This window comes from Coregonus clupeaformis, chromosome 6, assembly GCF_020615455.1.
Source record: "Coregonus clupeaformis isolate EN_2021a chromosome 6, ASM2061545v1, whole genome shotgun sequence".
NCBI classification, from domain to species: Eukaryota; Metazoa; Chordata; class Actinopteri; order Salmoniformes; family Salmonidae; genus Coregonus; species Coregonus clupeaformis.
In genome coordinates this window covers 14,032,841-14,049,160 of record NC_059197.1, presented here as the reverse complement: position 1 = coordinate 14,049,160, position 16,320 = coordinate 14,032,841, and positions in this window count along the sequence as shown.

The following is a 16,320-nucleotide window of genomic DNA, read 5'->3' as shown; positions in this document are numbered from 1 at the left end:
AAATCAGTCTTACTTGGCTTCCTGGCCTTGACTACATGCCAAAAGAAAGGTTAGTCAGTTAGCTCTTTGTAAACACAATAGAAGTAGATACACATTATCGTCAAAATATATCTGTGTACTCATTTTAATAACCACCTGGGCATATACTGGATGAACACATCTAGGCCTATTCACCTCACACATTGCATATTAATAACTCACATCCAAAACCTGCATGAGCAAGTCCGTATCTCACTCAACCATGATAACAGACTGTGTTTACACAGGCAGCCCATTTCTGATCTTTTTCCTACTAATTGGTATTTTGACCAATAAAGTCAGATATTTTCACATCAGATCTTTTTCAGAGCTGATCTGATTGGTCAAAAGACCAGTTAGTGAAACAAAATATCAGAATTGGGCTGCCTGTGTAAAGGCAGCCAAATACAGTACATCTACAATGTGCATATCAACAGTATGTGTTGGTCTCTCAGTCTCAGAGCCCAGTTTGGGCCTGGTGGCAGATCCAGGTCCCCTCTGAAAGGCATGCTGGGATGTCGCTGGCGGGTACCTGGTTAACGAGTCTGTCACTTCCACGGCGATGGGTGACGTCAAAGCACAAACAGGCACACTAGGCCCATTCATGTGTTTATAACCTTAGGGTCCTAGCAATTATACTTTAGATAAAAACAATACAGGCCGTGCCCGCTCCCCAGCCGCTGCCCGACACGGCACAGCTGTCTGGCTCCTCTAGAACAGCACACTGGACAAAAGGCCAAGGACCAGTCCCAATACAGACTAGTGTCTTCATCCCACAGTCACAGAATGGTCTGTACCAAACTAAGCTTTATCAGTTATTGGCATAAAGATGAAATATTTTATATTCCTTTACTGGGATGATACTGTATAATGGCTTGGTTTGAGATGTCACATAAGGATAGAGGCTAGACCTTGAAATCATTAACATATTTAAGATGAGTGTTTTGTACATGAAAGACCAAGTAGGAAGATCCTTGCTGAGATGTTCAATGGCGTGCAGTATGCTCTTGGTTCAAATAAGCTGTAGTGAAGAAGCTTAGGTTAGAACTTTAGTATTAAAACTATAGTCTCAGACTCCTTCACGGTAGTATTATTTTTACTGGGACTTGGATGCAACATGACTAAAACATCCTGTACCTGCAACGTTTTATAAATACAGTAGACAGGATGTAGATGCTGACACTCATACATGCACGTACACACAGACACTCTGGCTAATATTCTCCTGTACTGGAGGCTTAGGTTATGCAGGTGGTTCTTCTAACATTCACGATTCCACCCCCGTGGGCCTGTGATCCAGACCAGACACTATAACCAGTCAACACAGTCTTTAAACACTTCACTAGAAGCTCTGGGAGCCCCTCGTGCCAAAGAACCTGGAACAAAACCCAACACATTATGATACCATTCACACCTGCTGGTTTCACATCCAAAGAGAGAGAGACAAAGCACTCAGACGAGGCATGGCTATTTGTTGTATCTCACTCAACTCACAGACCCAAAAAACTAAATCACTGCTATAAAGAGAATAGAGAGAGAACGTAACAGCAGAATAGGAAAGAAAACTGTAGCGCCTGGTGGTGGCACCGAGATGTCAGGAGACGGAGATGTCTGCCTCCATGTCTGAGACCCCATGTCGCTCACAGCTTACTCCGCTCCAGAAACGTAGAGAGACGCATTTGTCAGACTTCAACCCAAATATTTATCTAAAGGCCTCGCTTGTGAAGCTTCATCTGTCTCCTACGCCTAGTCTTTTTAACAGGAGTGAGAAAGGAGGAGGAGGAGAAGGAGAAGGAGGATGGAGCACACTAAGGTTCAGACTGAGATAGCTGCACTACAGAGGTTGGTGAATTGTGTTGTTCAACACGGTTCAAGATGATATGTTCTGTTAAGATGAAAAGACTGAGATGCAGGGGAAGAATAGAGTAGGAGGGGGATAGGAGCTTTGACTGGCTGTGTGCTGTGTTTACTGCCATGAGATTCTCCTAACCACCTGACCTTACCAGGAAAAACTCCTAGTCCTACTTAGTAAGCATTGTATGTTGTGCAGGCCTATTGCGTAGTTGGTTAAGCAATTTGTCTAGGATACTGGTAGGACCCATGATGCCTCCCTGATCTCTGCCTCTCTCAGTACTTAATCACAGCTCCTCTATAGGGAGAGAGGAAGAGTGTGACGCAGACAGATACGGCTCACTGCTTCCATTACATAGAGAAGGCATGAAATATGACCAACATCCCCTTCGGCCCCCCACTGGCGGTAACACAACAGAGTTGGTTCTATTCTGGTCTTATTGTTCTTCATGGTAAAGTCTGCTTGGTTGAGTCAATATGGACCCAGGGTAGGAGTGGTGTCTGGGGAACACATAAACATATTGGCCTATGTCCGTTACAAGAGACTGTATCTTTTCCAACGGTCTGACCCTTCTGACGGTTCCTGCGGTGGCCAAACGTCATCCAGAGACAAATGATTTACACAATCACCACAGCTGTCAGAGACTGAGTAAACACCCAGAAAGCAGTGACACTTTTAAGATGCTTGACATTTATGGAACATACATGTAATTAACAAACTTGATTGACATACAAAATAATACATTTTATTTACTATGACTTCCCACTCCGGGAAAAGGAGGTAGTCAATCTCCTGCTTTTTTTATTTTTTTCTTTTCATTCTCATTCATCTGTGTGTATTGTGGTGGAGGAGATGGGTTGACCCACATGTCATTGCAGGTGGAGGACTGTATTATATAGGTTTATGAAGGTCACGGCTGGGGCATCCTCAGCTTGGGCTGCAATTTGCATTTTTATTGCTGTTGTCGCATCCTCAGTTAATATGCCATTGACTCCCAGAGGCACCCCTGGTCCTCGTGGTAGCCTTGCTGAAATGAGAGCCAGTCTTGGGGCTGGTGGGCCGCCCGCCTTGCATTCATGAGGGCCTGGGTACCAGGGACCTGGCATTCTGGGAGGAAATGGACTGGCTTCACATGGTAATGTGGACTTTCCATTAGTAATGGTGATTGATTTACAACCCTGGCACTATAGCACCTGTCAGATACAGGGCCACAATGAGGTGGGTGGCTTCTTTGTGAGGAGGTGAAGAAGGAGATGTGTCTGAGGAGTGAGTGGAGTGGTCTTGCCCGGTTTAGGGGAGAGTGAGGAGGGTTGGTGGGGTGAAGGGGTGGTTGTGAATGTGTGGAGCCGCTCTCCTGCATTGATTACAAAATGTCTTCTCCAGACCACAAGAACAAAAAGGAAAGGTAACACGCCATCATTTATTTTCCTGAATAAAGGTCATTTTCAATTTTGGTTCTTAAGAGGCCAATTTATTACATGACTTGAATAGGGACACTGAATTTGATATTTATAGGTCTAGAAGCGTTTCAGTTGGACATACTGTAAGAATGTGATTCCATGCATGTGTTCCTCTGTTTGTACAAGTGGATTGGGTGTGTGAGCGTGCACGTGTGTTTGTGTGTGTGTGTGCAGCTGGATTAGAACAGGTTTTGGTCCCTGTCCAGTTGTAGGACCGAATGTTTTCATTTCTCTTTTACATCGGGTCGGCTGGGATTCAGCAACTTTCCCAGGACATCTGCTCAGAGCGCCCACGTTAGAGCCTTTGGCCAATCAGAAGGCTTTGAACGCCCCTCAGACCAGTGTGTGCCGTGCTGTGATTGGCCGCTGGAGCCAGGGCCCAGAAAGGGAAGGCCTGAGAATTTTCCGAAACATTTTCTTTTCTGCCTTGGCTCTCGCCAACATCTGCTTCCAATCACTGCTCCCCCCCACCCCCCCGTCTGGCTTTCTCACACACACCAGTCCCATGCAGGCCACCCCCTCAGCTCATGCCACTGCCGCCCACCCCTCTATTCTCTCCTCGCTTGTAACGACTCCTTGCATTACATTCATGAGGAGCATAATATTATTTTTTTTACATGGTTTTCATTTGAAACCTTTCAAATAAACTTCAACAACTAAGGGAAGGGTTAATGGTCTAGCTTTGTCTGAGGGACATTAAGTCTGTCAGAAAATGAAGTTGATTTCATTAAATGTTATAAAGTAATTATTACAATAAATGAAAACAATATTATTCTCTAATGTCCTTGGTAAGAAATATAACTGGCTTGAGAGGAGATGTTTTCCATTGTGGGTGTGAGAGTTGTGGGTGAAGAGAGAGTGGATCAGATGTGAATGTCTTAAATGAAGATAAAGTGAACACACACACACACAAACACACGCACACACACACAAACACACACACAGCTGGATCATGGAACTGCTGCTCTCAGCACCCCACTCCTACCCTCTCCCTGAGAAAACAGGGTCAACCCTCTTCGCTCTTCACCAAAGCCCCTTTGCTTCTACTCTCTCTCTTTTCTCTTTCTTCTTGTATGTAGCTTGCCATTCCACCCTTTACTAATGCTTTCAACCCCCAGCTGCTCCCCCTTAATTCAACTACTTCAGCCTCATGTGTGGTCAGTTGTAGCTCTTCTTGCATGACTTTCAACCATGCAGATTGAGTCAATAAACAGTGAAAACCCTGCTTATCATAGCAGGTACTTTCCATACATATTCAGAAATAAGCATAGTGAATCACTGTAGGCGAACAAAAACACAGAAGCTAAGGAGCGCTTACTGGAGTTCTCAGCAGTGTTTGCAGGAGGCTGTCTTACTGTATTATTTCTGCCAGATAAACACTCTGAGGCTTCAAGGCTAAACATGGGAAACACGTTTCCTGGAGAGAAAAGTTAGTCAGAGAAAGGTTAAGGATTTTTCCAACTCAAACTAACATGTGCTGTACAACCTGTACTGTGCAGTACATCTTCTGTTGACAAACACAATGGATGTCAAATACATCAATAAATCAAGGACAATGAACACTGTAGCTGTGATGCCAGGAGTGAACCACACACTAACATCATTTACTGAACAGCCACTGATAAAGGGTATTATTATTATTATATATATATATTTATTTTTTTAACCTTTATTTAACCAGGTAGGCCAGTTGAGAACAAGTTCTCATTTACAACTGCGACCTGGCCAAGATAAAGCAAAGCAGTGCGATAAAAACAACAACACAGAGTTACATATGGGGTAAACAAAACATAAAGTCAAAAATACAACAGAAAATATATATACAGTGTGTGCAAACGTAGTAAGTTATGGAGGTAAGACAATAAATAGGCCATAGTGCAAAATAATTACAATTCAGTATTAACACTGGAGTGATAGATGTGCAGAAGATGATGTGCAAAAAGAGATACTTGGGTGCAAATGAGCAAAATAAATAACAATATGGGGATGAGGAAGTTGGGTGGGCTAATTACAGATGGGCTGTGTACAGGTGCAGTGATCAGTAAGCTGCTCTGACAACTGATGCTTAAAGTTAGTGAGGGAGATAAGAGTCTCCAGCTTAAGAGATTTTTGCAGTTCATTCCAGTCATTAGCAGCAGAGAACTGGAAGGAATGGCGGCCAAAGGAGGTGTTGGCTTTGGGGATGACCAGTGAGATATACCTGCTGGAGCGCATACTACGGATGGGTGTTGCTATGGTGACCAATGAGCTAAGATAAGGGGGGGATTTGCCTAGCAGTGATTTATAGATGACCTGGAGCCAGTGGGTTTGGCGACAAATATGTATTGAGGGCCAGCCAACGAGAGCGTACAGGTCACAATGGTGGTTAGTATATGGGGCTTTGGTGACAAAACGGATGGCACTGTGATAGACTACATCCAATTTGCTGAGTAGAGTGTTGGAGGCTATTTTGTAAATGACATCGCCGAAGTCAAGGATTGGTAGGATAGTCAGTTTTACGAGGGCATGTTTGGCAGCATGAGTGAAGGAGGCTTTGTTGCGAAATAGGAAGCCGATTCTAGATTTAACTTTGGATTGGAGATGCTTAAAGTGAGTCTGGAAGGAGAGTTTACGGTCTAACCAGACACCTAGATATTTGTAGTTGTTCCACATATTCTAAGTCAGACCCGCCGAGAGTAGTGATTCTAGTCGAGCGGGCGGTGCAAGCAGCGTTAGATTGAAGAGCATGCATTTAGTTTTACTAGAGTTTAAGAGCAGTTGGAGGCTACAGAAGGAATGTTGAAAGGCATTGAAGCTCGTTTGGAGGTTTGTTAACATAGTGTCCAATGAAGGGCCAGATGTATACAAAATTGTGTCATCTTCATAGAGGTGGATCTGTGAGTCACCAGCAGCATGAGTGACATCATTGATATACACAGAGAATAGAGTCTGCACGAGAATTGAACCCTGTGGCACCCCCATAGAGACTGGCAGAGGTCCAGACAACAGGCCCTCCGATTTGACACATTCACGGTTATAATATCATTTAGGACCTTGAGCGTGGCTGAGGTGCACCCATGACCAGCTCGGAAACCAGATTGCATAGCGGACAAGGTACGGTGGGATTCGAAATGGTCGGTGATCTGTTTGTTAACTTGACTTTCAAATACTTTCGAAAGACAGGGCAGGATGGATATAGGTCTGTAACAGTTTGGATCTAGAGTGTCACCCCCTTTGAAGAGGGGGATGACCGCGGCAGCTTTCCAATCTCTGGGGATCTCAGATGATATGAAAGAGAGGTTGAACAGGCTAGTAATAGGGGTTGCTACAATTTCGGCGGCTAATTTTAGAAAGAAAGGATCCAGATTGTCTAGCCCAGCTGATTTGTAGGGGTCCAGATTTTGCAGCTCTTTCAGAAATCAGCTATCAGAATTTGGGTGAAGAAGAAGCGGGGAGGTGGGTCATGGGCAAGTTGCAGCGGAGGGTGCAGAGCTGGTGGCCGGGGTAGGGGTAGCCAGGTGGAAAGCATGGCCAGCTGTAGCAAAATACTTATTGAAATTCTTGATTATCGTTGATTTATCGGTGGTGACAGTGTTTCCTAGCCTCAGTGCAGTGGGCAGCTGGGAGGAGGTGCTTTTATTCTCCATGGACTTTACAGTGTCCCAAAACTTTTTGGAAGTAGTGCTACAGGATGAAAATTTCTGTTTGAAAAAGCTAGCCTTTGCTTTCCTAACTGATTGTGTATATTGGTTCCTGACTTCCCTGAAAAGTTGCATATCGTGGGGCTGTTCGATGCTAATGCAGTACACCACAGGATGTTTTAGTGCTGGTCAAGGGCAGTCAAGTCTGGGGTGAACTAGGGGCTATATCTGTTCTTAGTTCTGAATTATTTGAATGGGGCATGCTTATTTAAGATGGAGAGGAAAGCACCTTTAAAGAACAACCAGGCATCCTCTACTGACGGAATGAGGTCAATATCCATCCAGGATACCCGGGCCAGGTCAATTAGAAAGGCCTGCTCGCTGAAGTGTTTTAGGGAGCGTTTGACAGTGATGAGGGGTGGTCATTTGACCGCAGACCCATTACGGACGCAGACAATGAGGCAGTGATCGCTGAGATCACTGCATGGCGCTTGTAACGCCAGGGTAGTGGGTTCGATCCCCGGGACCACCCATACGTAAAAATGTATGCACACATGACTGTAAGTCGCTTTGGATAAAAGCGTCTGCTAAATGGCATATTATTATTATTATTATATTATAAGACAGCGGAGGTGTATTTAGAGGGTAAATTAGTCAGGATGATATCTATGAGGGTGCCCATATTTACGGAATTAGGGTTTTGTGTGAGATTGAGGGCATCTAGTTTAGATTGTAGGACGGCCGGAGTATTAAGCATATCCCAGTTTAGGTCACCAAGCAGTACGAACTCTGATGATAGATGGGGGGCAATCAAATCACATATGGTGTCCAGGTCACAGCTGGGGGCTGAGGGGGGTCTGTAGCAAGCGGCAACAGTGATAGACTTATTTCTGGAAAGGTGGATTTTTAGAAGTAGAAGCTCAAACTGTTTGGGCACAGACCTGGATAGTATGATAGAGCTCTGCAGGCTATCTCTACAGTAGATTGCAACTCCGCCTCCTTTGGCAGTTCTATCTAGATGGAACATTTTGTAGTTGGGGATGGAAATGTCAGAGTTTTTGGTGGCCTTCCTAAGCCAGGATTCAGACACTGCTAGAACATCAGGGTTGGCGGAGTGTGCCAACGCAGTGAATAACTCAAACTTAGGGAGAAGGCTTCTGATGTTAACATGCAAGAAACCAAGTCCTTTACGGTTACAGAAGTCAGCAAATGATAGCGCCTGGGGAGTAGGAGTGATACTGGGGGCTACAGGGCCTGGGTTAACTTCTACATCACCAGAGGAACAGAGGAGGAGTAGAATAAGGATACGGCTAAAGGCTTTAAGAACTGGTCATCTAGTGCGTTGGGTACAGAGAATAAAGGCGTTGTAAAATAAAGGCAGATTTCCGGGCGTTGTAGAATAGATTCAGGGCATTATGTACAGACAAGGATATGGAAGGATATGAGTACAGTGGAGGTAAACCTAAGCGTTGGGTAACGATGAAAGAGATAGCATCATTGGAGGCACCGATTGAGCTGGTCTCCGCGTGTATGGGGGGTGGGACAAAGGAGCTATCTGAGGCAGGTTGAGCGGGACTGGGGGCTCTACAATGAAATTGTATAATAAGAACTAACCGAAACAGCAATAGGCAAGGCATATTGACATGGGAGAGAGGCATAAAGCAATCACAGGTGTTATTCGAGAGAGCTAAGACAACAACTGGTAATGGCGACAAAAGTTTGGGCTGAGGCTAAACAGATAAACAGGACAGATGAACAGGATGGGGTACCGTGTAAAGGAGCAGTCCAGCAGGCATCAGCTGTGTCGCTGTGTAGCTGAGTGATCATAAGGTCCAGTGAACAGCAATAGGTGAGTCCGGGAGCAGTTCGATGGCTGCTACGGCACAGGCGAGCAGGAGGCAACGCTATTGATTGCGTGTGCTAGCGGGCCGGGGTTAGCAGATGGATCTTCGTGGTCGCCACAACAGGAAGACTGTTGAAACCACATCAGACGATCACGTCGGCAGACCAGTCGTGATGGATTGGCGGGGCTCCGTGTCGACACTAGGAGGTCCCATCCGGTTGAGAGAGAGGTAGATACAGTGGGGGAAAAAAGTATTTAGTCAGCCACCAATTGTGCAAGTTCTCCCACTTAAAAAGATGAGAGAGGCCCGTAATGTTCATCATAGGTACACGTCAACTATGACAGACAAAATGAGAAAAAAATATCCAGAAAATCACATTGTAGGATTTTTTATGAATTTATTTGCAAATTATGGTGGAAAAATAAGTATTTGGTCACCTACAAACAAGCAATATTTCTGGCTCTCACAGACCTGTAACTTCTTCTTTAAGAGGCTCCTCTGTCCTCCACTCGTTACCTGTTTTAATGGCACCTGTTTGAACTTGTTATCAGTATAAAAGACACCTGTCCACAACCTCAAACAGTCACACTCCAAACTCCACTATGGCCAAGACCAAAGAGCTGTCAAAGGACACCAGAAACAAAATTGTAGACCTGCACCAGGCTGGGAAGACTGAATCTGCAATAGGTAAGCAGCTTGGTTTGAAGAAATCAACTGTGGGAGCAATTATTAGGAAATGGAAGACATACAAGACCACTGATAATCTCCCTCGATCTGGGGCTCCACGCAAGATCTCACCCCGTGGGGTCAAAATGATCACAAGAACGGTGAGCAAAAATCCCAGAACCACACGGGGGGACCTAATGAAAGACAGTACATGTCCAGGCCCGTCTGAAGTTTGCTAGAGTGCATTTGGATGATCCAGAAGAGGATTGGGAGAATGTCATATGGTCAGATGAAACCAAAATAGAACTTTTTGGTAAAAACTCAACTCGTCGTGTTTGGAGGACAAAGAATTCTGAGTTGCATCCAAACAACACCATACCTACTGTGAAGCATGGGGGTGGAAACATCATGCTTTGGGGCTGTTTTTCTGCAAAGGGACCAGGACGACTGATCCGTGTAAAGGAAAGAATGAATAGGGCCATGTATCGTGAGATTTTGAGTGAAAACCTCCTTCCATCAGCAAGGGCATTGAAGATGAAACGTGGCTGGGTCTTTCAGCATGACAATGATCCCAAACACACCGCCCGGGCAACGAAGGAGTGGCTTCGTAAGAAGCATTTCAAGGTCCTGGAGTGGCCTAGCCAGTCTTCTGCGCTAAAGCCCAATAAGAATTTAAAGGCATTGTTCCCGTGTTGGCGGAGACGGCATTCATGGTAAATGCTGCATATGTCGTCTCAATTGGAAATTAGCTTTACATTTATATTGCGAAATCTGTAATGCTTCAGCGATAGGGATTGAATAGAGCCCTAAGTATTTTTCTATCTTTTTAAGGTTGATTAATTATGTTATCAATTTATAATACATCTCTATAGCTGCCATGCAAATGGTTCCTCAGCTGAAGCTAAATGACAAACTTGGTGACACTTTAACCTCTACGGGATCGGTGTCCCGTATACGGGATGGTTGACTAACGTGCGCTAATGTGATTAGCATGGCTGTTGTAAGTAACAGCAAACCTTCCAGGACATAGACATGTTTTAAATGGGCAGAAAGCTTAAATTCTTGTTAATCTAACTGCACTGTCCAATTTACAGTAGCTATTACAGTGAAAAAATGCCATGCTATTATTTGAGGTGAGTGCACAACAACAACAAACTTATCACGGCAACTGGTTTGATACATTCACCTCTGAAGGTAAATAATGTACTTACGTTCAGTAATCTTGCTCTGATTTGTCATCCTGAGGGTCCCAGAGATAAAATATAGCATAGTTTTGTTTGATAAAATCAATTTTTATATTCAAATTTCAACCCTTGCTGTCTATGGCTCCACACCCACCCCGCCCGGCCATCTAGATGTGTGAAAGTTAGTGTATAAGCTAATGATCCATCATTTTTGACATTCCTGGGAGTGTGTAAACTTACATTTTGTATTACCATATCATTTTTGTATGTTCTCTATAGTTATGTACTTGAAAATGTATAAATTGATAAATTCGGCACATTTGGGCAGACTTCATACAAAATAGTCCAGTATTGCAATGCTTCACTGGATCAATCTGAAACTTTGCACACACACTGCTGCTATCTAGTGGCGAAAATCTACATTGCGCCTAAACTGCGATATTGTATTGTGACCTTTCTCTTGCATTTCTAAGATGATGGAACAAATAGAAAACACATGTTTTTATCTTTTTATCTTTTACCAGATCTAATGTGTTATATTCTCCTACATTAATTTCACATTTCCACAAACCTCAAAGTGTTTCCTTTCAAATGGTATCAAGAATATGCATGTCCTTGCTTCAGGTCCTGAGCTACAGGTAGTTAGATTTGGGTATGTCATTTTAGGCGAAAATTGGAAAAAAAGGGTCAGATCCTTAAGAGGTTAATTGAACTGTAAAATGCAAAATGTTCACAAAGTCTTACTTTGATTTAAAACACTAGAGAGTTACAGCAGATACTGTCCTCATGAGGAATTCAACCCTCCCTCTCTCTTCCAATGGCCACACCGAGTAAAGTAATCTGTGACACCTTTGGCATCTCAGAGGTTAAAGCTATGTGTAAAAGGACAAGAGCATTTAGAGTTTGTGTGAATGCAGACATGCACAACATGAATGAACTCACACAACATGAATGAACTCATTTTCTTGAAATAACACAGTAAAATATCTCCCGTCTGCCTTGAGCAATAAACTAGGAGGGCGTAAACTTACTCAAGAAAACATTCCTGAATTGATCGGTCTGCTGGCCGGTGGCTTTGCCAGGGGAGAAGGCCACTGGGACTTGGGGGGTCCTCTGAGTGGTTTGCTGCCTATGGGCATCTAGACGGACAGCTATGAGCCCTCAACTGGCAGAAGTTGGTCACAGGCGGAGTTGCATATCAATGCTCTTTGGTGCTGCAGTTGCTAATGGAAATACTTAAACGGAACTGTCAAGAGCTCCATAAAGGTCACTGGATCATAGTCACCCTTACGTTTTCATTTATTTGTTTTCTGTATTTAAAATGTCACAACCTTACTGTTATAATATGGAAAAATCTATAAGATAAGGTTTCGGTTTGGCAAGCACATGGAAACACTTTCACAAACACTTTCACTGTAGGTCAACACTGTCTTCATTTGGAAATAGAGGTTTCTTGAAGTCATTCCTGGAGTCGCTTGACCTCCAAGCTCTAAAGTTAGCCAGTGGCATATTTTTGCTTGTTCAGACCACACAACAAAATCATCATCTCCCCTGGCTATTTTCAGTGGAAGGCAACATTCCACAAACCCACAGTGTACAATAGCTAGAATTAAGCTTGGTAAGTACCACTACTTCTTTCCATGGAATCTGAAATCATGTAATCAACTAAGCTATGTTGCCAGTAATATTTTTCCACAGAATCTTTCTGTATGACTAAGTAGACACATCAGCCCTCTTTCACTGTGTGAGAGAGTGTGACGTCACAAGATGGCACTGTCCAAGATTACACTTTCCAAGATGACACTGTCCAAACTCCCCCATACAAGGATCCCAGTGACATACGGACATCGAGTTAGTGTTGTTCATCGACTGGAAGAACAGAACTTCCCATAACTTTGTGTGAGTTCATGTGTGTCTGTCTGTGTATATGTTTGTTGGCGTGTGCATTATGTCTGTGTGCGTGCGTGTGTGGGACTGCCCAAAAGCAGTTATGCTGGTATGCTTCTAGGACTGACAGCTTTATGACAAAGAAGGTGTAGGCGACGGAGGGAGTCCTCCTGATTCTCATAGCATGAATGCGTACTATAGACTGAACAGGGATGTTGAAACTCCTTACTAAACCCAGATGAATGTTGCTGGTCTAAGTTTGGCCCTTGGGTGGCCCTCAGTGTTCTCAGTGGGGGTGTAGTGTCTAGCGGAGAGGTGTTGGGAGGAGAAGAGGGGAGGAGGGGGGTCTGGTTCTCAGGTCTGAGCCAGAGCAGACACTCCTGCTCTTTATCAGTGTAACATGGTGGGGCTAGACTAGAGATTACTCACCAAACCACCCTGTGGTCTCTTCAGTTATGATAGTGGTTGTGTAATACATAACACACACTAACATTCTGTTGAGGTAGCTGGATCTGAGTCATAACACACACTAACAGTCTGTTGAGGTAGCTGGATCTGAGTCATAACACACACTAACAGTCTGTTGAGGTAGCTGGATCTGAGTCATAACACACACTAACAGTCTGTTGAGGTAGCTGGATCTGAGTCATAACACACACTAACAGTCTTTTGAGGTAGCAGGATCTGAGTCATAACACACACTAACAGTCTGTTGAGGTAGCTGGATCTGAGTCATAACACAGAGTAAGTGTTTTTGAAACTAGTAATAAGGTGGTAACTGAAGAAAGAGAAACTATAGCAACGAGTTGAAAAAGGACAAAGGGCAGAAAAACAACTGAGGAGCACAAGGGGGAGTAACGTCAATCAATAACCCTGGAGTGAACATTTTCTGCAACAATGCAAAGACGTTTACACACTGCTCTTTAATGAAGTGACAAAGAGGTCATAACCCCTGGAGACACTTGGCCGCAGAGACTCCAGTCCCGACCACTTGTGTGGCACTGTTGTTTGGTCTCTGAGGCAAGGCGAAACAACAGACAAGAAAACACACACAGAGCTAACTATCTTTAACTGACCGGGCCGGGCAGGGTGCCTGAGTCCACTCAATGGGACAACCTCCCTCCCTCCCAGGCTATTCCCATTCCCACATCATGGGGTTGAGCGAGGCGAGGCGGACTCGCTCCATGGCAATCTCCTGGGCCGTGGCTGTTGGCTGGGAAAAGCCAGGGCCCACCGTTCTCACATTCTCCCCCTGCAGCACAGCAAGGAGGCTCGGAGCAGCCCAGAGGCATATGTGTGCTTAGGGACTTGGCCCGTGCTCCAGTCCCCGTGCAGAGGAGAGAGGTAGGGAAGGGGAGAGCCAACCAGCGCAGCAGGGGTGTGAGTAGTGTCAGGTGATAAGGAGACTAATATAGAACAGGACAGTCACTGACCGCAACGTACAGACTAGTGAGAGGAGTTTTCTCTTGTTACAGAGGCTTGGGTGGACAAGAACAAACTCCTCCTGAAATGTTCATGCTGATGAATAATTGCATTTCTATACTCTGCAGACTACAAATATGCCAACTTTCTAAACTAAGACTGACAAAGGACAGACATGCACCCAAAAAGAGTGCTACTCTAGCTCAAACACCCCATCCCCCCTTCCCTCCCATGCTGCAAAGTAGATAAGGGGGGAGAAAGGAGGGAGAGAGGGTATGTTCTTGCAGCCATTAGTGTGTTGCTGTGGCGCTGTAAACAGGGGCTGTTAGAATGGACACTCCTTCCCTGGGCTGGCCAGAGGATGTGCTGATCAGACAAACACACACACACACACACACACACACACACAAACAAGCACACGTACACGCATGCACATGTGTGCGCACACACACACACGTACACAAACAAGCACACATACACGCATGCTCACGCGCGCAAACACACACACACACACACACACAGGATCTTCCCTTTCAGCTGTGATTGCACTTTTCACTATCTCTCCCAGCTAAGTGGAGCAGTGGCAGGAAACCACCTTTATCAGGTACACATCACAGCACGACAACACCCCAGAAGACATCTCTGCAGCGCACCACAACACAGAGCGCTGTGCCGTCACCGGGTTTCAACTAAAACAACACCACTCTCTGGGACCTGCACCCCAACGCTATTCTCAAGTCTTTTTGGACCGTAAGATGCTTCAAGAAAACTTAATGCAACTGTAAACAAAAGTGTCTTACACACAAATTAATTTACAGACACCCATCTGCATCTCATAACTAAATCTCATATAATTTGAAAACCCACCCTGACTAACACCAGCACGGTACATTGGTTGTGTAAAGACATTGTCTCAAACCAAACTGTTCTCACCCTAAAGACATTTGTTTATAGCACAGACTCTCTCCAGCAATGGCAGCTGCTTTGATAGTAAACTCTGGGGCATGGGGAGCTCCAATCAGATGAGAGTGTGTTGTCATTACTATACTGTAAGTGATGACTGTCAGTATGCTACCAGACCAGAGCCAGAGCTCCATATCTCCCTACACTGCATTGCTTAGAGAGAACATCTGGAAGGACAAAGAGTGTGTGCAGGTGGGGTACTAAACAGCATGCCTTGCTCATAAGAAAAATATTCAAAACCCACTTGGGCTTTTCAATGAACTGAATGAACACAGCTCTCTTGGATTCTTGAATATTTCAGACCTTGTTAAATGTAATTAGGAAAGCCTTACATTTTAGTCATTTAGGAGTCACACATAAACACATGGAGGAGAGCGAAAAGGTCTGAAAATGGCACCGGAGGGGATGTCTGCTGATTTACAGGCTTCTAACCAATTGTGCTATTTTGTGTGTTTTATTGCATTGTTTGTAACTGATTTTGTACATAATGTTGATGCTACCATCTCCTATGACCAACGCTGCCACTAAGACCGCACTCAGTGAGCTGTATAAGGTGTGATGTCACGAGAGGCTGTGTCCTGGAGGGACGTTACATCCCCCTGAGGTGGCTGCAAACCCAGACAGCTATGGCTCCATCTGCTGGTATGGTCGGGAACTCCACCCCTCTATGGCCAATCTTCCCACGCAGCTGAAACAGATCAGGAGCTGATGAGCTGGAAGGTTTGGGAAGGGAAGAGACACACTGAGGGAGTGTGTGGGTTGTGAAGTAACACAGTCTCCAACCTGGGCTCTCTGGAGGACAAGAGTGCTGCACGTCCACTTCCATGAGGAATATAAGGATTTGGAGATACTTACCTTTGGGAAATACTCACCTTTGGATATATGCACCTGTGGAAATACGTGAGAGACATTTGGAAGGACTTTTTGCTGGGTTGGCCACTAGCTGCAACGTGGACTACAGTAAGGCTGGGGAAAAGTTATCTGAGCGAGTGAGAATTATGATTTTGGATGTGGAAGAGACATCCCTGAACTGTTAACCCTTAAAGAGCCACAAGAGAGCAGAATTTGGTTATATTTTCGTTAATTTCCCAAGACCTATAATAAAATCCTTGTTTTGTTTGAACCTTGTCTCCTTGCACTACTTGAGCAATCCCGCTGAAAGCTGTGTAGCCTCTCGTGACGTCACAAAGGCCATAAGCAAACAAGAAAATGCTCATCCAGAAGCGGTGCTCCTAGTGGCCAGCAAATTTAATGTAGGCAAACTTAAATCCGTTTTACCTCATCTCTACCTCTGTGCAACCAGAGAAAAAATAACTCCAGACCACCAGTTTCATCAATAAGTGCATCGACGACGTCATCCCCACAGTGACAGTATTACATTTCCCAACCAGAACCCATGGATTA